The sequence below is a fragment of the Panthera pardus genome, unplaced genomic scaffold, assembly GCF_024362965.1.
Source record: "Panthera pardus isolate Hobbes unplaced genomic scaffold, ASM2436296v1 HiC_scaffold_7, whole genome shotgun sequence".
Classification (NCBI taxonomy): domain Eukaryota; kingdom Metazoa; phylum Chordata; class Mammalia; order Carnivora; family Felidae; genus Panthera; species Panthera pardus.
Window position 1 is genome coordinate 19526875 of NW_026527002.1, and position 22108 is coordinate 19548982.

At 40.7% G+C, this 22108-nt stretch overlaps 1 protein-coding gene across 5 annotated transcripts in view; it reads left to right on the plus strand.

The window, feature by feature from the left end:
- Positions 1 to 22108, plus strand: part of SULF1 (sulfatase 1) — a 177204-nt gene that overhangs the window by 29290 nt on the left and 125806 nt on the right. For all 5 annotated transcript variants that reach the window (XM_053896526.1, XM_053896524.1, XM_053896527.1 and 2 more), the window contains one exon: positions 5608 to 5702. The gene's annotated coding sequence lies outside the window, so the exon portion shown is untranslated. The remainder of the gene's footprint in view (positions 1 to 5607; positions 5703 to 22108) is intronic.

The following is a 22108-nucleotide window of genomic DNA, read 5'->3' on the forward strand; positions in this document are numbered from 1 at the left end:
GGGTGGATAACATTTGCTAATTTTTCAAAGATGACAACTGGAAGAATTTTAACATTTAGAATGAATAGAAAACAATCTGATTAACAGGAAGCTGTGACATTTTAAATCTTTGAGGTCTGATTACTTGATTACCTTCGTTTTCTTCTACCTTCCACCCTTTCTACACTCAGCACTTAATCTTCTATGGCAAAGCCTCGCTCGGATTTCCCGCATTTCAGAGTGCCTTCCCCACCTGAATGCTTCAGAGCAAACACCACTTATTATGAAACGGGCTTAGCCCCAGACTTCATGACTAGTCTCACAAAGTCATATAATATTTCTGTCTGGTAGGTAAACTGTATCAACATATTTAAAAACAGATTTTAAGAAGCTATTTCCACTTCTGAATATAAAGAGGTTTATCACTCATCAGAAAGATATATTTGGTTATAAGCTGAATCCCATCTGGCCTCTGATGGTTCACTTCAAAATCCCCCAAACTTCAGAAATTATTTTGGGCTCTTGAAATGATGAAAAAGGTTTCTATTTTTACCAAACTGCTTCCGACATTAAAAAAAGAAAGAAAGAAAAGAAAAAGAAAAATTCCAAAAAGGAACTGTTACTATCTCCATTATACAAAATAATCACCCTCAATATATTTTAGCATAAGATGAACTTGCATCCTGCAAACGTTTATTATTTAAAGAAGGAGCAAGATACATTTGGGGGAATCCCCATTAGCACAAGAGGAAGCTTGAAGAATGTAGTGAGCTTCCATATATGGTGCTGACCATCCCACACGTAGGCTACTCAAGCCATTTAAAGTCTTGGCTTCATAAGCAAGTGCTCCACTCTCCACAGTCGTTTTGGGTCTGCTGACATGATGATTTACTCCAGGCGGGGTGCCACCAGAGCCACTGCGCTGTCCTGAGCAGTGTTTGAAGAGTGGATAGGCTGCAGCTGTGCAGTCCCCCAGACACCTGAGTGCGGAATATCGCCGGATTCTGCCTCAGTTCGGAAAGCTGGAAGTTCCCCAACTCTCTCTTGGGTTTGGCTTCCTGTTCACATGTTTTCGGTCCCATGTCATTGTGCATGAAGTAATAGTCCCACATGCGAGCACCAGCCACAATGGCAGGATTTGTGTGGTTCAGTGCAAGGTTTCTAATGAGGACACTTTGGACCTTCCAACAGCTCCTTAGGGAAAGCAGTTTGGAACAGTTATTACTTTCCAAGGCACAGCAAGCAGAGACGGAATGCACTTCTGCAACAAGACTGAAAGCAGCTTCCAGAAGAAATGGAAGGACAACTACCTGAGAAATCTAAGCGTTTACCGTCCACGTCTGTCTAAATGTATATGTGTGTGTGACGTAGATAAATGCCTCCAATTCACAGTTTAAAAACATCAGTTACTGTTTCAGCATTTCGCTATGAACGCTGCTAGTGTTTTCCACCGAGGACTGTTATTTTAATGACATTGCTCTGCACCAAAATCTGATGAGTTTACGAAGTTTGAGAGCCAGGAAATGCAGCTCAGTTTCTGAACAACTGAAAAAAGCCAAGAGTTAAGTTCAATCATCTACTTGCTTTATAGCATGGATTCCTAAGTGCTAAGTACAACGCTAATGCGGAGAGAAAAGCCAAACCAAACTTTTAAAGTACAGTCCTTAAACTATCCAACTCAACTTCCCAGTATATTATCAGCAGGTGAAATTCTGGCACACACCCACATTGAGTTGTGGATGTTAATGTCAAATTAATGGGCATGGGTGCCAGCATTTCCTAGAATTTTAGAGCAGAAAGGGATTTTGGATGTCTCCCAATCTTATCTGTATATTTTATGAACAGAGAAACCGAGATTCACACGAGCACACGCTCTCTCTCTCTCTCTTTCTCTCCCCCCACACGTCTTTGCGTAAGACACATCTGAGTCTTGTGCTGAGCGGTTGCTTACAGAAAATATCATAAGTCTGGCTTGAGAAAGAGAAAGAGCAAAATGGTCTAGAGGTAGGCCAGAGATCCCCTGCTTCATTCAAGTTTGTGTGGCCTAGCTTCAGTGCCGTGTGGACCGGAAATGTATCCTTGCTTCAGGAACCATCCAAGGTCTTAGATTAGATATTTTTGACCAAAACTTAAACAAACTCCAAAACAAACCCGGGATCAATATGTGACTCGGGTTCTGGCGATAAAGTGATGCTCTGGAGTGCCTGGGTGGCTCAGTTGGCTAAGCGTCCGACTTCTGTCAGGTCATGATCTCGTGGTCCATGACTTCGAGCCCCACTTCGGGCTCTGTGCTGTCAGCTTAGAGCCTGGAGCCGGCTTCGGAGGATTCTGTTTTCCTCTCTCTGTGCCCCTTCCCTGCTCAAGCTCTGTCTCTGTCTCTCTGTCTCTCTGTCTCTCTCTGTCTCTCTCTCAAAAATAAATAAACATTGAAAAAAAAGTGATAAATAAGTGAATAAAGTGATGCTCAATCAGTGCCCGGTACTTACCAGGGGGCCACATTATGATTAGAGTATGAGATGTATATAAAATCCCAGGTATAATCTCATGCTTAGCAATCTTAAAACCTGGTTGGAGAGATGAGACCTTCACCCGTGTAGGCAGCAGCAACAACAGTGGGGGCTGTATAACTAAACGTTACATTTGTGGAACAAATTTCTAAGTGTTGGAGGGCTGACGCCAGAAATGAAAATGGACCTTGTCAAGAAATGTCAGGACTTCAGCTGATCCCAGACAGGTGCTTAGAATTTGAATATGTGGAGGGAATAACTGTGGCTTTTTCTAGGTAAGGAATGGCAGAAATGAAAGCATAAAGAGAGTCTCACAGGGGACCCTGAGGAAGCCAGGCTGGTGGGAACTCTCCTATAGCGTTTCCCTACCTGACTGATGGATCACAGAGCCCCCTGTATTGTCTTACATTACTATCTACCAAAATGTGACTGAAATATAAACCCTAAAAAAAACCTGGGCGTAACTCACTTGAATGATATTTATATAACTTTGCGTCCACAATATCATTATATTTGTATCATTGAAAATCAAAAAGAAATTACAGATTAAATATAAACGAAACCATAAACTAATAACATTCTCTTTAATAATGTTAATTTTATTTGCCAGATGATGCTGTTTTGCTGAAATTGAAGAATAAATTTGTTTCAGCAAAGTGTTCATTAATGAAATTCTAAAAAGAAAAAACATTTTAATAAGAAATTTCTTTATTTTTTTTTTTCAACGTTTTTTATTTATTTTTGGGACAGAGAGAGACAGAGAGAGACAGACAGAGACAGACAGAGCATGAACGGGGGAGGGGCAGAGAGAGGGAGACACAGAATCGGAAGCAGGCTCCAGGCTCTGAGCCATCAGCCCAGAGCCCGACGCGGGGCTCGAACTCACGGACCGCGAGATCGTGACCTGGCTGAAGTCGGACGCTTAACCGACTGCACCACCCAGGCGCCCCTTCTTTATTTTTATTAGTAAGAAATTTCTATTGCACATTGAGTACTATGCCTATTTATAATGAATTGGTATGAGTGCTACGTGTAAATGAAGACAGGATCCAGGCAATACATCTGCTGGGATCAAGGTTATGGAACAGAAAACTGCGATGGCTCAACTGTCTTATCACCTTGCTCTATTCTGGCCAATAAAACTTTACACGGCACTGCAAGAGGTATTTGACTCCCATGGGCACATACTTATCAGGCAGATATTTAGGCTGCCTCTGTTCTTTCTGTAATAGCCGGTAGCAATTAAATTGTTACATTATTCGCCCACAAATTGTCATTTTAATGATGACAAATCAGAGCCTCCATGTATAAAATTTACGAAAAGTCTGATCTCGGTCCATGAAAATATCTTTTGATTGCAAATTACCACTGCAAGAGCTAAAACAACAACAACAAAAATTAACCCCAATTATAATGCTTGCCAATGTTTACTGTGTGCTTATGATGGGTCATGAACTCTTCGAAATTTTTTACATGGATGCTTGCATATAATTCTCACATCAACCCTGTGGGTTAGATACAATGTTAGATCTCCATTTTTCAGAGGATATTGAGGCATAGGGAAATTAACTCACTCAAGATCACCTAGTGAATACTGTAGGCTGGAATTCAGGCATCTAATTCCAGGGTCTGCTACGCCCAATAGTATATTCAGAACGATTGCACAAAGGATGTTCTTTGGCCTTAGGCTATGCCAGCGCGACCATCCCAGATACTTATAGCTTTACGTTCATGTGTTAACTTTTACTTCCAGAGATCACAGGGTGTCATGCATAATTATAAAAAAAACATTTCTATGTCCTCCAGGGACGTATTTAAAAAGTAGACATCCGTGTGATACTTATAACAGTTTGTAATATTATCAGAGACGTGAGAACAGAGAGAGTAGAAGTCCTCCAGCTCACCAACCCCCAGAACGGGAAGCACAGGGGAGTAGTTCAAGGGCCAGCTGGGTTGGGTGTGCCAGATTACAAGGGTGGCGTAAGTGGGTGGAGGAGTTGAGCTTCTGTCAGGAATGGAAAGAGACATGATAAGGGTGGCGTGGGAAGAAGGGTCCTGCAGCAACAGGCCAGCTCCAGGGAGTCCCTGCTGCAGGAACCTCACTATAAGAATGAAGCTTCCAGAACAGAGCAAAGGACTAGGTACTGCCCCACATTCAACCTGGATCACTAGGGCCAGTTAAGATCGAGAAGAGATCCCAGGTCTATTTTCCTGAGGGAGATCATCTCTACCCATTACCTCTGAAATTCCCCTCTGCATATACCAATAGACAGTTGTTTTTACCAGTGAAGAGGTAAGAAAGCTCCAAATGAAATGTTTTAATATTTATTTACATGGGCAAGAGAAATACCTTTTCAAGGTAAAGGAGTTTTGGGGTTATTAGATCATGTGTGATGTTTTCCTGTTCTTTTGTATTTCTTGTATCTTATATTTTCTGATAAGATACACATTATATATCTAATATTTTTCTATATTATAAATCATAGATGTGTACATGTTAAAAATGTGCTATTCATGGCAGCAAGATTGCATCATCAAATACTTAATGCATTAAACTGCGTGTTTCCTCTTATTCAAAGTATCTAAGTTGATTTTAGTTACTTACATTTTTCAACTGTAATAAATGCAGAATAGAAACAAATTTAACCACTTGTTAAATAAGTAGCAAGGTAGCTTACTTTGCTACTCATCAAATAATAGCTTACAGCAACTTTAGGAGATTTTATGACTCAGCACATTTCCCTTTAAAACAGGTCTCATAACCTCAAATTAGATGTCACTCAACTTTTAAACTCGGAACACCTTCTAAACTTTTGAAAAGAAACTCTTCTCTATTAGTCTTAGGAAATCCAGTCAAAGAGTAATATGAAATGAATCTGAGGGAAAGTCTTTCCCTTGATGAAGAGAGAGTCAAATGGAAACTTCTACAAAAGGACTGAATTACTCACCATACTTCAAAGTCTCTTGCAAGTGATTGTAAGAAAATCGGCGTGGATAAAATTTGGAGAATATTATTCCTAATGATGTTCTCTTTTGAAGTTGTGAAAGGGCGCTATCAGAAAGATAAGAGAAGCCACTGATAAAATGCAACTGAGGACACTTTGACTCTTCTCCATCGTAGGTGCTGACTGCCACCCACCACTGTCTGAAGAAGGCGAACTTGGCAGATGACGTGAAGGTTCTCCAGGACAGAGTAACTGCAGAACATCTTCAAAGGTACTCGTATCAAACATTTATCTCTTAGTTAATTAAACCAAGGTGCTAATTAAACCTGAGCACACCATGTCACTTGAGGAGAGGAGAGTTCCATGGATGGGGAATTGTAAGAAAGAGAGCCTTCCTGTAACATTTTCATCCTTCTTGGCTGAGAGAGCTAAAAGGGGCCTTAAATGTGGTAGAGCCATTTCATGAAATTAGGCTTCAGGAATGGCAAAAGAACCATCTGAATAATGAGTATTTGAAGAATCAGGGTGCCTGGATGGCTCAGTCAGTAGAGCCTGTGACTCGTGATCTAAGGGTTACTGGGTTTGAGTTCCACATTGGGTGGAAAGATAGAAAGAAAGAAAGAGAAGAAGAAAGAAAGAAAGAAAGAAAGAAAGAAAGAAAGAAAGAAAGAAAGAAAGAAAGAAAGAAAAGAGAGAGACAGAAGAAGAAGGGAGGAAGGAAGGAAGGAAGGAAGGGAGGAAGGGAGGAAGGAAGGATCATAGAACTTTATTAACATGTCATGAGCTGCTCAGGAAGCTCAGGGGAATCAGTCACAGGGAATGGCAGGCCAGCTACACCCAGCCATCATCCACAGTCTCAGGAGTGAAAACCACAGATGTCACCTGTCTTGTTCATAGCTTGCCTTCACAGTTTCTTGTCTTGGCCACATACACACTAGTGCCCTGAGTGTTGTGGGGCTGGGAAGAGTTACAGAGACCCATCCCAGCCATGCAACCTTAGCTGCAGAAACATTCTCAGGGGTGTTGATTCATGTGAGTTTACAGCCCCATGTGTCTTTGCTTAAATGTCAACATTGAAATTTGTTTCCTTCTACCCCCAACCAAATTAATGCAATGGAAACTGCTGAGTTCCTGTTGGTTTCAAATTACAGCTCTTCAAAGTCATTACTCTCTGCTTGCTTTTCATTCTAAGCCTTGTGTTGGCCCAGGTTGGCTTGGATAAAGTCCTCCAATCACCAAAAAGTTTGTGAACCTCACACAAACAAAACAAAATGAAATCTTCAACAGGTCTGGCCTGAATTTCAGGTTTGTCTTTTGAGGATTGATTTATCCAGCTCCTCTTTCTAATACTTGTGACATTAAGCATTTTGTGTCCTCTACAAATGCCACATTTAGAAGGGAAATATCTAGAAGTGTATGGGAGTGTGGGGTTACTTCCTTGACAGAAAATTATGAACACTGGCAATTTTTTTCCTGTAATTCTCAGTGCTCTGTGTGCAAATGGTCTGGGGTATCACCAGAAATGTAGTGGAAGCTGGTTACCCACAAGCTAAATAAAAAATAAGAGAAAACAAGTTGAAGTCGAATGAAGTCTCCTTCCTTCAAAACTCTGGACAGGAGAGGAAATACTCCCAAACAGAAACTAAAAAAGATTTCTGTTCAGAAATAAATTCAATAAACAGTAGAACTATGACTACTTCAGAGTTCTTCATCTTCTTGAGTCAGTTCTCCATTTAATGGGGAACTTTATCACTTTAAGCATTATATCCTTTTCATTAGTATATTCTTATTATGAGAAAACACAAATGTGTTTAATATCGCATCAAGTTAGAATTACATGCTCAAATTTAACACACAAGACACTACTTCTTAAAAACCTATAGGCCCCCTGTGAGAGAAGTCTCTGGTCTGTTTTTTCTCTCTTTGGACTGGAATATTCAAATTCAAAGTCGGACCAGTGGCCAGCTTCAACATCTTCGCCCTTCCTCATCCATCATTTGAGCTGTATTAGATAGGTAACTGAGTCACTCTTCACCACCACATCTGTATTCACAGATCCACAGTCTTCCCATCTGGTAAATTTTGTAGAAAAAAATGAGTCCTTTCTATGTGTGCTCAGACAGTCAGGTTTATAAAATAAGGACCACTTTAATGAGGCTTAGAGCTTCAAAATGCTGCCCTGTGCATTTTTGATTACCTCTCTGCTCATGTCATCTGGATATAAAGTTCTTTCATTTAATATTTTTCCAGCTTTAAGAACTGCTTACCTGCAGTTCAGTGAACTTGGCATCACCTCCAAGATACATAACACAAGAAACAGAACCAGGAGATGTCATAAGCAAAACTCAGAAGCTGCCTAAGCATCCCCTGACTATCCGATTGCCAGAAGATTCTCTCTTGTTCCAAGGAGAGATAGGTTGTATTCACATGCAATAAAACAACAAAAGGACAATTAAATTTCACAGCTTGGGGGAGATTTTGAGGGTTCTTGTCAAAAATGTTCACACCTGTGGAACAGACTGTTATTTTTTTGTGGAGCCTGGTTTTCAGCTTGAAGTCCACCTGCCAAAATCTGAATGGCTTCTATTGTACCTTCTGGTCTCAAAAACTGCACTGTCAGACAAGGCTTGGGGCACACAGATGGGATAACTTAGAACAGCAAATATGTTGTTTATAAGGAAATTAAGACCTTTCCTAGCCCTGTTGATGCCCATTTAGGATGGAAAATTTTATCAAAGCATGTCTTAGTTGTGCCTCCCTGGCATTTTATTATTTTCTATATTACTCTAATAATTTAAGTTATACTCAATGCCTTAATTTAAATTTAAGAGATTTTTTAAATTGTCCATAAATTGTAATAGTAAACTCTATCTTTTCAAGGAATCAACTTCAGATTTAGACCCTAAAAACTTGCTAAAATTTTCTTTGGGTATCTACTGAGCATTTAAAGCTTGCTGTGGAATATAAAGAGCTGAATCTGGGGCTGCTAAGAAGCCAACTGTTTTCATTTGTGACCATTGTCACCCTGAACATTTCTCAGTGCACATCCTAATGGCAATTAAAATAATGTATTTGTTGTAAAACAATACGATAGCGGGACACTAGACTGGCTCAGTTGGTGGAGCATGTGACTTGATCTCAGGGTTTTAAGTTTGAGCTCCACGTTGGGTGTAGAGATTACTTAAAAATAAAACCTGGGGCACTTGGGTGGCTCAGTCAGTTGAGTATCCGACTCTTGATTTCAGCTCGGCTCATGATCCTAGGGTCATGGGATCAAAGCCCATGTCGGGCTCTGTGCCGAGTGTAGAGCCTGCTCGAGATTCTTGATTGCCCCTGGATCATGCATTCTCCCTCTCTTACTAAAAAGAAAATAAAATGATATAAAGTAATTCATAAAAAAAAACACAACATAATAGGGACCCAATATGAAATTTTTTGAGGTAAAACACACACCCACTTAACCCAAGCCCAGGATTTTTTTTTCTAATATGAATCTATGCAATGCGGAATCATAGAAAATTGCTGCTATGGACTATATCTGACCCACGAAAGCAGCAATTTCATATGGTCCTAGCTAATATTTTATGTAATTGGAAACATAGAGAATATACAATTTGATTCTGATTCTTTTCACTCTTATATCGAAACAGTCTACAGTTTCTGCATTGTCTTCATAGTTCATAGTTTGAAATTGTGCTCTATTACATAGATGTGGACACCTGAGTGGATTTTGCTTTTTCCCGATAAGAGATAACAGTCAAAAAAAAAATCTAACCCACACCTTCCTCACATAGCCGTTTTATTTAGTTGCCTTCTAATGCCAGTTTTTAAACTAATGTCTTCTCCTGCATCGTCCTTTCAGCCCCTCCGAAACTAAGTACTTTCACATGTGAGTCATAATACAAATGTAAGCGATCAAGCAGGTGCCAGTATGCGCAGGCATACCAATGTGCACACATGCATACACATCGTTAAATGGACCTGTGTAGACAGTACATCCTCAAAGCCAAGGAGTTTGTGGTGAAAGAAAACACCAAACGTCAATAGGATGGGAAACATTGTGCCCATCAGGCTGTGTCACCTTTTGCTGGCTTTTCTCCATTTTCATCTGACTGAGACCTATCCCAGCAGACGGCCCTCCCAGTGCACTTTGGCTGCCAAGAGAATAGGGCTTTGTCTACTATGGCGAGGAAACAAACTCCAGGGATATTAACCGACCAGAGGAAAGCCCTTTGCTCTTGCCGTAATGATACATTCAGGCAGGAAGTTAAGAGGAAAATAGCTACTTCTCTGGGGATGAGGAGTGTGGAGCGGGAGGGAGGAGAGCAGTTTAATTATGATGAGGGTGGGGGTGGGGAGATGAGGACAGTCACAAGTGGAGATCAAGAAAAAAAGAATGGGATGATGTCATTCTTTACTGGGACAGTCACTGAAATGAAATCAGGTCACACACAATGGTCTTGTTCTATGCCTGCAGCCATGAGTGTTACAAGAGATCACTTTGTGGTAATGCTTGTTAGGAAGGGTCTAAGGGCCCTGCTTACATTAAGATGTCCCCCAAGACATCTTTAAGATGGATCAGAAGGGCAGAATCAGTCCATCCAATGCTGAAATGACCCACGCTAGAGGCACAACATTTGCTTAAGATCAGCGAGCCACAGTTTAGGATAGAAAAAGTCTGCATTCTCACAACAGTGAATTTTAAGAAGTAAAATGCAACTCCACAACTTGGTTTCAGGCCAGATGTTTTAAATTGATGTCCTTTTTCATAGGATAGTTTTGAATGGCATTTTGGAGTTAAGATGGAATATATTTGCCAGTATAATGTTGCATTTCCTGAAAAGAAATACTGCTTTGTACTATGTTAGTGCATTTTCAGGACTGATTAACTCTGCTTACATAGGAAGCATTTGATTTGTGTCACTGTTGAATCCCCAGTGCCACTGGTGGCAGATATATTCAAATTTAGGTTCCTTCTCTCAAAGATGTCCTAATTTAACCTCATTCATCTGCTTAGATTTCCTAAGGAGAGCATCACAATTACAAATGAAGGTTAAGTTTTCTAAGAAGTCATCCCTTGAATAATTAGGTGATAAGGTCAAATCCTGTTATTAAGGTTCTGTTGTTACCGCATTATCTAGGGCTCCAAACAAATAGGTCATTGATGGAGACTTTTTTGGGACATTTTTGCCGTGTGAGTATTTATAAGGGTAGAACTGGAACACTGGAGGCTTTTTACATTCGCATCTGCAGGTTAGAGAATCTACAAAATTCGATGTTCGCTTTTGGCAAACCGCTGATCTTCAGGGATGGTAAGATCCTTCTCTCTCCGGTAGACTATAAAAAATGTAAAAATAAAATTAGATTCCAGTGAGAATTCATACTGGTTTTATGATGTTGCCCTCAAATTACTAGAGAATCTTGTAGTGATATATTTGGGACAAATGTGTTTGAAAGTTGCTGCGGATTATGGCTGTCACAATGCAAGGTGGCATATTTTGAAGGGATTCTTTGGGGTGGTAGAGTCTAACATGAACTTCAGTGGTTTCTGCTTCCCTTTTTTTTCGCATTTTTATTTAAATTTTAGTTAGTTCTGCTTCCCTTATTTTTAAATGGAAGACAGTCAGGCTACAGGGCCTTTGAGAGAGTATAATTATTTAAAAATTGGGGTGTCTGGGTGGCTCAGACGGCTAAGCATCTGACTTTGGCTCAGGTCATGATCTCATGGTTCGTCATGGTTCGTGGTTCGAGCCCCATGTCAGGCTCTTTGCTGACAGCTCAGATCCTGGAGCCTGCTTCGGGTTCTGTGTCTCCCTCTCTCTGCCCCTCCCCCACTCGTTCTCTCCCTCTCTCTCTCTCTCTCTCTCTCTCTCAAAAATAAATAAAAACATTAAAAAACTTTTTTTTAATTAAAAGGTATCCATAATATTTTCAAACAAGTGATAGACATCATCAGAAACTCTCAAAATTTCCAGTGTTTGATTTTCTTTTCTGTTTATCTCCTAGTAGCCTTTAAAGAAATCTAAATTCATTAACCATAGCCAGTTGACAATAGCATCTAAAATGCAGGTGTTACTTTAAGCACATCCATTATTTACAAAGCAGGTAAAGCAGACATGGCTTCTTACAATGGGATTCACCATAATTTTTTTTTTTTAATTTTTTAAAGTTTATTTATTTGAGAGAGAGAAAGGGTCGGGGCAGAGAGAGAGGGAGAGAGAGAGAATCCCAAGCAGGCTTTGCACCATCAGCATGGAGCCTGATGTGAGGCTCAAAACCACGAACTGTGAGATCATGACCTGAGCTGAAACCAAGAGTCGGGTGTTTAATCGACTGAGCCACCCAGGCGCCCTCCCACACTAAAATTAATTTTAAAATTACTTGCTTTTATAGTTTTACCAAAAAATATAAAGAAGATTTGATGCATTCTCTGATTAAAATGTATTTATTACTTAAAGTAAGAATGCCCCAGCAGATTAAATCTCTTCTACAATATTCATAGGAATCTGGGCTAGCCAGACGGTGATGCTCAGGAATGCACAGTGGCCACAGGAGAGGGACTAGCAGCCTTTCAGAGCCATCAGTTGCCCGTGCTATAAGGGATATAGATATTTTGAATATCTCTTCTGATGATGTTTGCCATCATCCTGCTAGTCACAAAATTCTGCCGTTCGAAGAACACTGCACTAAGAGTTGGTTCCCATTTTAGGCGTTTTGTTGACTGTGTAGCTTTCTACAAAATTAGAATATACTTGTCCCACTTCCCTTACTAGGCTGTTGTAAATGCAGATGAAGAATGGAAAAGTACATTTGTGGGGAAGCAGATGTAGGGAGTCGTTCCAGCACAACGTAACGCTATTGCTGTGGTATTACAAGGCTGAGGTATGGCACGGCCATCGTTAGTTCCCATCACACTCTTCTATTCCCAGCACCTTTTTGCTCCCTCATTATTCTTTTACTTTTATGTCTCTGCCAGTAAACTAATCCCAATGTGTATTTTTGATGGTTGGCAAACATTCAAAAATGCTTTGCAGAGAAGGAAGGCTATAGAATCACTTGGATTATAACTATGCCCTCAGTGGATTTTTCCAAAAAGCTTCAGAATGAACTATCTTTACTGGCTGAGGCGTTAAATATAGGCGTGAAAAAAATAACTTGTATTATATACACTTGTGGTTGTTGGAATTCAGCTCAGGACTGACTCCCAATAATCTTTATGATTGGGGCCGGAGGAAGATTAACTCACCAAGGATGGGTGCCATTGCTTTTCATAATCTTGTCCATGGCCTCCAGTCATGTCCCAAAATGGATCGAGAAATTGCCGTCACCTGCATCCCCTCAGACAGAGGCCATCCCTCTGCTCTAGGCACAAGACTGTCTTTCTCTTAGGGAAATTCTTAATTTTCTAGTTGCTTTTTCTACCCCCCCTCCCCCGTCATTGATTTATAGAGGAATTTCTTTTAAATGTCCAATATAGTATCAGCTTAGTAGTTTGCACATGCTGAAATATCCCTTCTGGGTGAGGGGAAAGGAATACAACTTACATTTCACATTTGGAAGTCCATCTTAGTTTGAAGAACTTTCTCTCTGGTTATAGAACTATTAAGACAGAGTGTGTATGGGATGAATTGCCTATATATGTATGAATAACTGTTCCAGTGACAACCAACTCCTAAACATGACAATGATTCTGACTACCAAAACATTGATTTGTTTTTTCTCCCTGACTCATGTAGACAGTAAGATCATGCATCTACCTGGTAATAAGAAGGCTGAACTGTTGGCCTTCATGGATGTCTAAAGACATACGCCGTGGGGTGTTGAAGGGATGTAAACAAGAGCCTTTTCTACCTTAGGGAGCCTTTGGGAATTCAAGAGCTATCATCAGCAAAGGTGATGTGGTTTTCTTAAAGTGGAAGTCTCTCGGTTTCTAATTCATAGTGGTACATGGAAGAAGTGTAGATACTGGATAGGAACACGCATTTGGGAGACAGACTGCCTTGGTGTGAATGGCTTGCCGTGTCGTTGGTTCGCTGTGTAACTTAATTTCTTTGTGTCTCTATCCTCATCTGAAAACTGAGGGCCACGCTAATACTGTGTCTGGCTGTTTGGAGGGTGAGAGGTTTCCATGTGCATAAAGGGCTCAGCACAATGCTTAACACTTAATACAGTGTGTTATGCATGTTAACAATTGTTATTATTTGTGGAAACTTTTAAAATCCAGAAACGCATGAAGTGTAAAATATGTTCCCCTACCATTACCCTGCCCATAATTCCACACACTCAGATACACACACACACTCACGCTGACAATTACCAGGCACTATAGGGAAAGCAACCACGGGTCACAGCACTCACCCTGTGGGAACTGGACAGGAGTAGGACGTGTGCCTCGCAAACAGTAGCAATAATAGTATCGTGTGTTTGCACACTTACAATGTCCTCCAGTAACAGTTGTCGAAAGTCCAATAACATGATCAATGGAAAAGTACTTTGGGATTATATTGTCAGCATACTGAAAAAAACAGCTTTTAGTTTTCAAACTTCTGATTTCCCTTTAGATTTGCTTAGACCTGGGTTCACCTTTTCCCCTCACCCAGCCACCAAAAACAATAAATAATAATAATAATAATAATAGTCACTAATGCGATACAAAGATTCTCCTTTAAAGACCTGCATGGTTCCACAGGTCCAGATTCTGACCCCACATAGCTGGGTATTTATCCTGTAGTCTGCATTCTGAGATCCACAGAAGTGTAAACTGGGTTTGCCTCGTGAAAGCTTTTTTTAATCTTTTGTTTACAAATGAAATACATTTGATGGGTTTTGGTATTTTTACAGCTTTTACGCTTTAGATGCTGTAATTTCAAGGCTCCAGGTTGACAAGTATACAGCACCTGGTCTCCCCATCGTGCCATCAGTAGGATTCCCTGGTTGAAAGGAGAGGAAAAATATATATATCCTCAAAGAGTGATAAAAGAAGTCTCTCTCTCTCTCTCTTTTTTTTTTAAGTTTATTTACTTATTTTAAGAGAGAGAGCACGAGCAGGGGAGGGGCAGAGAGAGGAGAGAGAGTCCCAAGCAGGCTCTGCACTGTCAGCGCACAGCCCCCAGGAGCTGTGAGATCATGAACCAAAATCAAGAGTCGGATGCTCAACCTACTGAGCCACCCAGGCGTCCCTAAAAGAAGTCTCCTGAAGAGAGCGTTCCTAAGTATTTTGGAGATTTTTCACACAGCGGAGAGCACTAATTCTGCCTGAGTTTGATACTTCTGAAAATGGCATTTTATATGTATAATTCAAAATTTTGATTGCATATCAAATGTTGCCACAAAAATCTAAAAATCTTGGGGTTTGAGGGGCACCTGGGTGGCTCGGTCAGTTAAGCGTCTGACTTCGGCTCAGGTCATCATCTTGCAGTCGGTGGGTTCAAGCCCCACATCGGGCTCTGTGCTGACAGCTCGGAGCCTGGAGCCTGTTTCAGATTCTGTATCTCTCTCTCTCTCTGACTCTCCCTCATTCATGCTCTGTCTCTCTCAGTCTCAAAAATAAATAAAGGTTAAAATAAATAAATAAATAAATAAATAAATAAATAAATAAATAAGATGAGCTTTGTGAATTGCCAAAAAGAGGCATCTGTGCTTTGGCTCGGGCCAGTTCCCTAGTGGCAAATCTTAAAACTCATACAGTCTTTCTTCTACTTGCCTAAGTATTTGAATATGTAAGGGCTCTGTTGGTGTGGGCAGGGCTTCCCGGCTGACTTTCGGCATTTCAGCCATATTTCTAAAAATAGAGGCAGAGGATTCTAGCAAAAGCTAACATCTGAAAGACAGATAGTAACATACACCCTTAGGAAGTTTTCTAGGAAGGGGTTCCAACATGTATTTTTGGTGTTGTCTGTAAAGATAATAAGAGGGTGCGGTATAAGGGAAGGTTTCAGGGAGGCTGAGTTTTGTCCCGGCTGTATATTTAAGTGGCTGTGTGACCTTGGGCAAGTTACTTAACACTTCTGGGCCTTCATTTTCTCATCTGTAATACGATATAGGTGTTCACTTCCAGCTGTAAGATGACACCACCAGATTCCGCCAGTTATGCCTTTACTATCGTCTACCAAGGATTGACCGCCTCTCAGATGAGGATTATACTTTTCACCTGAGTGTTGTTAGGAAAATGATAGATACAATGAGAATAAAGAATGAAAACATACGTGATTCCCATTTTATTTTCCTTTATTCAAACTGACCCTAGATTCTCTCAACAACTGAGACGAAATGTCTGTTGATATGAATATTTGTGAATATGGGCAGATCCCTACTTACAAATGGACAGTGTTAAAGATGATCATGTATAAACTGGTCTACCAGTGGTTCAATCTAGATTATCTAGTAATATTATTTATTGATGCTGTATTTTTTACAGGCCCTTTAAGGCACAAATACTTTCACAAGCCCGCCTAGAAATCCAAGCTTGAAGTGTAGTTTTGCAAAAAAAGGCACTTCATTGTGACAGTCTGTAAACCCGAAAACTTATCTTCACATCTCTGCTTCTTGTCCCCTAACCTACTTCCCCACCCCTTGTAAGGAAAGTAAGGGTTTCTCCTTACCTCTTAAGCAATGCTGTTGATCTATTCAGGCTGAAATTCTAATGAAACACAAATTAAGGAACCAGGAAGTAGGAGTTTTTGGAGAGATGGAAAGAATTCAGGTACGGAAAGGAGGTGGGGTTTCACCAGTAGGCACTTTAAAGGCAAGTGGAGGGATGGGGCAAAATGAGCAGAATATTTATTGGACCCCGAGGGCTTTAAACAGTAAGTATAGGGTAAGTTAATTGTAAGACGTGAACGGAAAGTAAGAAAAAAAAATGTCTAGTGAACAACAAGCCAGTAGACGACAGGGAAAGAATAGAAAAGAGTTTCTCTATATTTTTTCATTCTGTATTTTCATCATCTGCTTCTGCCGCCCCCTCTCCTTACCACAGATCCTGACCATCTTGACACTTGGTTAGACAGGAAGCAGGGGTGGGGGGTGGCGGTCGATGATCGCTCCAAGTGGATGTGCAGAAGGAAGGAGGAATTAATGCACAAGTTGGTCAAGGAAAATGATGTATTTTAAATTTAGGATAGGCTTACATTTGTGTGCTTCTGGTATAGCATTCATCAGATTGCATTCATCATGTTTTCAGTTAGCTGAGCTTTTTGGATCTGGTGGGGCTTACATTTTTTAAACACATTTAGAATTTTTTTCAGTCATTATTTCTTCAAATATTTCCCCATTACCCCCACCCCTCCTAGGACTCCAATTACATGCGTGTTAGACTACTGGATACTAAAATTGTTCCACAGGCCACGGGGGCTGCACTCACTTTTTTGAAAAGCCTTTCCTTTCAGATGTTGTACTTTTCAGCTATAGAAATTCCATTTGCTTCTTTTTAATAGTTTCCATGTATCTGTTCATTATGTTCACGTGTTCCTTCAAATCCTTGAGCATATTTATAATAGCTGTTTTAAATTCCTCGTCTGCTCATTCAATCATCGCTGTCATTTCAGAGTCTCTCTTTTTTTATTGCAGTATAATTAACATAACACCATATTAGTTCTGGGTGTATAATGCAATGATTGGGTATTTGTATGTATTGCAAAATGATTACCATAGTAAGTCCAATTAACATCCATCACCATACACAGTAATGGATTTATCTTTTTCTTGTGATTTTTTTTTTTTTTTCTTTTTCTAGGACCAGCGTTTCTCCTGGTTAGGAGTCACCTTTTCCGGCTTTTTCACATATCTAGTAATACCTGATTGGCTGCTGGATATTGTGAATATTACATTGTTGAATGTCTGGATTTGGGTGTCTTCTTTTAAAGAATATTGGATTTTGTTCTGGCAAGATAATTAATTTACTTGAGGATCAACTGGGATTTTTTAAAGTCTGTTAAGTTGTGTTTGGTCAGATCTAGAGTGATCTACACTCTAGGGCTAGTGAGCCCTATTCTCAAGGCTTGATCTTTCCAGTCAGAACATAAGTATCCCCAGCCATATGTAGTGTGAACTGCTGATCTTACAGCTCCCCACTAATTCTTTGCCTGGTAGTCATCCTTTGCCCAACTCTGTGGCGTCTCACCCCACACATCTGTGGTTTAGTATGCGGCCGAGGACTCAAGGGGACCCCATACAGATTTCTGGAGCTCTTTCTCTTTGTCTCTACCCCGCAGATTCCACTTCCCTCCTCAAATCACCCTGTCTCTTCAGCTCTGCGTGGGTACCCCGCTCTGTGCCATATCCAGAAAGTGTCTAGTGGGACATACCTCACTCGTGTTCCTTTTCTCAGGGATCATAGCTTATCATCCAGTGTCTGATTTCTGCCATATGCTTTGTCCAGTTTTCTAACCATTCATAGTGGGAGGACTAGTTTGGTACCAGTTACTCCAACTTGATTAGAAATAGAAGATCTGAAAGAAAGAAAGAAAGAAAGAAAGAAAGAAAGAGAAATAGAAGATCTACCACATTTGTATTCAAACCTTGTTTCTTTCTCTTTTCTCCCCACTAATCACTAAGACCTTTCAAGGCAGTGACAAGATCTCATTCATCTCTGTATTCCCAATGCCTAACATAGAGTTTAGCACATAACAGGCATAATAAATACTGTTGAATGAAAGAACGAATGACTATTGTTAAAGAGATCCACAATATTTAGAATATCTCTATTTAGTTGAGGCATTGATGTAAATATCTAAGCACTTCTGTAATACATGCTTTTTTAAGCCACAGAGAAAAATCTGTTCAGCAGCCAAATTCCCATAAGCTCGGGATCAATGCTATGGTAGACAAGTTCTATGTTAAGCTTACTTAACATTCCTTATAGCTGTAACATGCCCGTGTCCAGAAACAGAGATCACATGTTTTTAAGTACCTATAGGACAGTAATGACAAATTATTCTAAAATCAAAAGTAGCAGTGGCTGTTTTTAACATTCAGTCCACGAAGTTGGCAAATGCAGTATTTACCTTCAGGGATTTCTGCCTCTAAGCATATGCCAGGATTATAAATGTCCAGACCTTAGTTGCATTTACCTCCATCTTTTGAAGGGACTAGGATGGGTTTTTATTTAATAGCAAGATGCATTGAGTTGGTCTTTCAGAAGTCTATCTGGCTCTCTTTCTATGATCGAAAAGTAGACTTATAAACTAGGAATTACAGTCAAACTTCTATAAACTGCACAAATTGAGTGGAAAGGAGTCCTACATTTTTGTGTTAAAGATTTCTCTCTGAAATCTTAATACAATATCTGTACAAGTTTTATATAAGAAATATCTGTAGCTGGATGAATGTAGGATTTGTGGAACTCTCTTTACTTATTTTTTTAAGCTTACTTATTTATTTTGAGAGAGAGAGAGAGAGAGGACTCAGAGAGCACGAGTGGGGGAGAGGCAGAGAGGAGGAGAGAGAGAATCCCAAGCGGACTCCTCACTGTCAGTGCAGAGCCTGATGAAGGGCTCGAACTCACGAATCGTGAGATCATGACCTGAGCAAAAATCATGAGTTGGACACCTAACCAACTAAGCCACCTAGGCACCCTGTGGAAATATCTTAAAATTTTCTGATGCTTAAAAGTCTCTGGTTATGAGTGCATCTCCTATAATTAGAATAGTTTTACCTATTGAAAGGGTTCCTAAAATTCCAGTCCTATAAACATACACAAACACACACACACACACACGCAAACCCCATTACTGATAAATTATTCCTACTCCATATGTCAACTCAGAGTTTGCACAATACTGTTTCCGTCAAAAGCAAAAGCACAGTTTTTTAATACTTAATCGCACCTGATCCACAGGATTCTTAAGGTTTCCCTTTGTCTCTTTGTGACTGTATTTCTGGCTTCCTTCAATGAAAGGCAGCAGGCTTTTAGGATAAGGAACTGAGCTGTGAACGAGATGTCCGCTCTGTTGGCTCATTCTTGTAGGTGCCTTCGTCAGGTCACCTCCTCATCTTTGTTCTTTGATGACAAAGCCTGCCAGATGGAAATAATAACTTGATCTCCACATGAGTGTGAAGGACCCCTGAAATTTCTAATACAGGATAACAAAAAACCGGCTCATTAGTGGGGGAAATTTTTCAAAACAACGATTGCACTTATTTAAAGTGTGTGAGTGAGGTGATGTTTAAGAGCAGCGATTTAAGCTTGCGGTTTCAGGACCATTCAGAACTAAAGGTTTTATTTCACTTTGTTTTTCTCCAACATGTACCCCCTTGGTTTATATTTCCCAGTTAAGAATTTCACGTGAATCTTTGCCAAAGCCTCTGGTTCCACCTGGTTTGGGGTGGAAACCACATGAAGCCACTGAATTCTGCATAGTTTCCATTTGAAAAGATATATCAGCTGAGAGGTTCCCTTTCAGGGTGAGCCAGGTTTACATGAAATTTGGCCAAGCTTTAGATGAACCTGCTCTGAGTTTTTCATTTTATATCAGACCCTAAAATGAGGCCACTTACCTAGTTCCGTCGTTTTAGAAGTTCATATATAATGTCCCCAGGGAGTGTGTAATAGTTACCAGTGGCTGAGGTGTGGCAGCACCTTGTTTTCGTGAGATGTGGGGGAGGATTTCTCAGCTACTTGGAGTTCATTCTAATTGGAAAGCGAAAAGACTCACTAACAGGGGCTCTAGAGTCAGGCACAACATTTTGGGAACAATCTCCTTTGAAGTCTCAACAAAAAGCAAATTTCCAAGCAGCTAGCTCAGAGAAACCAGGCTAACTCACCTTTTTTGTCCCTTCCTTTACTTTACGCCTTCGTTAATTCGACAAATCCTCACTGAGCGCCTACCACATGACATGCCAAGCCCTGTCCTAGGTTTTCGGGATACATTTGTGAGCAGATTATTCAGAGGTCCTGACTCTTGTGGTTCTTACCTTCAAGTAACAGAAGACAGAAAATAAAAGTAAAGATCCACACAAGTCAAACATATATAGCCTATTAGAAAGTGGTACATGCTATGAAATAGAAGTACAGCAAACTTAGAAATCAGGCTGGGTTGCAGTGTTGAAGAGGTTTCACAGGGAAACCACTGAGATGGTAAGATTTGGATAAACACTTGAAAAAAGGAAGGAAATGGCAACCAGATATCTTGAGGAAGAGCATTCCAGACCGAGAGAACAGCTAAAGCAAGAGCCCCAGGATACCTACATGTTAGAAGACTCACCGTGACACCATTAAGACAAAAAGGAAGTGAGCAAACAGAAGAGTGGTGGAAAATTAGGTCAAACAAGTAACAATAGGCCAGCACATGACCTGTGGGCCACGAGAAGGACTTTGTCTATTTCTCCGGATGTAAAGGGAGCCATCGCAGGGTTTCGTACAAAGGAGGAGTACATTCTGATTTATATTGTCAAAAACTCTCTCTATCTGCCACGTGGAGAGCCTACTATAGATGGGCAAAGGTAAGAAAAGGTGAATTATTACTGAAAGAGATAAGAGTGCTTCAGATTTGGTGAAAGCAGTGGAAGTAGTGAAAAGTCGTCAGATGCTAGTTAGTTTCGAAGATAGAACCGGCCGTATTGCCTGATTGATTGCAAGTGGTATGGGGGTGGGAGGAGAGAAGAATCAAAGATGCTGCAAATGTTTTGGTCCAAGCAGCTGAAAGGATAGAGTTGCCACCAGTTGAGATTGGAAGCATTTTGGGGAGGAAGATCAGGAGTTCAGTTTTGGGAATCAAGTTCGAGGTGTCTTTTAGATTTCTGAGGGGAGGAGATCTCATTACACAGGCAGTTGGATTTATTTGCAGACTGCGTAGACAGTGTGTGTTTGAGAACAGAGGTTTGCGGGGCGCCTGGGTGGCTCAGTCGGTTAAGTGGCCGACTTCGGCTCAGGTCGTGATCTCGCGGTCCATGAGTTCGAGCCCCGCGTCGGGCTCTGTGCTGACAGCTCAGAGCCTGAAGCCTGTTTCAGATTCTGTGTCTCCCTCTCTCTGACCCTCCCCTGTTCATGCTGTCTCTCCTTGTCTCAAAAATAAATAAAATGTTAAAAAAAAAGAGAGAATAGAGGTTTGCATTTGGAAGTCGTAAGCATAATATCAACAAGGAGGTGCGTATACACAGAGAAAAGAAGTGACGACCAGGTGCCGTGGAGATCAAAGAAAAGAGGAGACATCAGAAGACACCGACTGAGGGGCCCAGGGAAGTAGGGGGAGCACCAAGGGGTAAGGGAGTTCCTGGTTTCCTGGGAGCTGAATGAAGACAGTGTTTGGGGAAGGGAAGAATGATCAACTAGGTCTGACAGGTCCAGTATGCTGAGGACTGAGAACTGACCATTGTATTTCTCTCCTTGGCGGTCATTGGTTATGCGCATGAGAGCAACTTTGGTGAAATAAAGGGCAAGAAAGCCTGGTTGTACTAGGCACAAGAGAGAATGGAAGGAGAGAGACTAAGACAGAAATATGGCAACTCTTCCAAGGAGTTTGTTGCAAGGGGAGCAAAGACAAGGGGCGGTAGCTGATGATACGAGGCAAGTAAGGTCATGAACGTTTTTAACAAGATGGAAGAAATGACCACATGTTTACACACTGCTGGGAATGATGTCAGTGGGGGAGGGAAGATGATTTGAGTACGAGAAGGGAGCATTGCTGGAGCTATGGTTGTTTTGAATAGATGAGAAGAAATAGAACCTAGTACAGAGGTGGA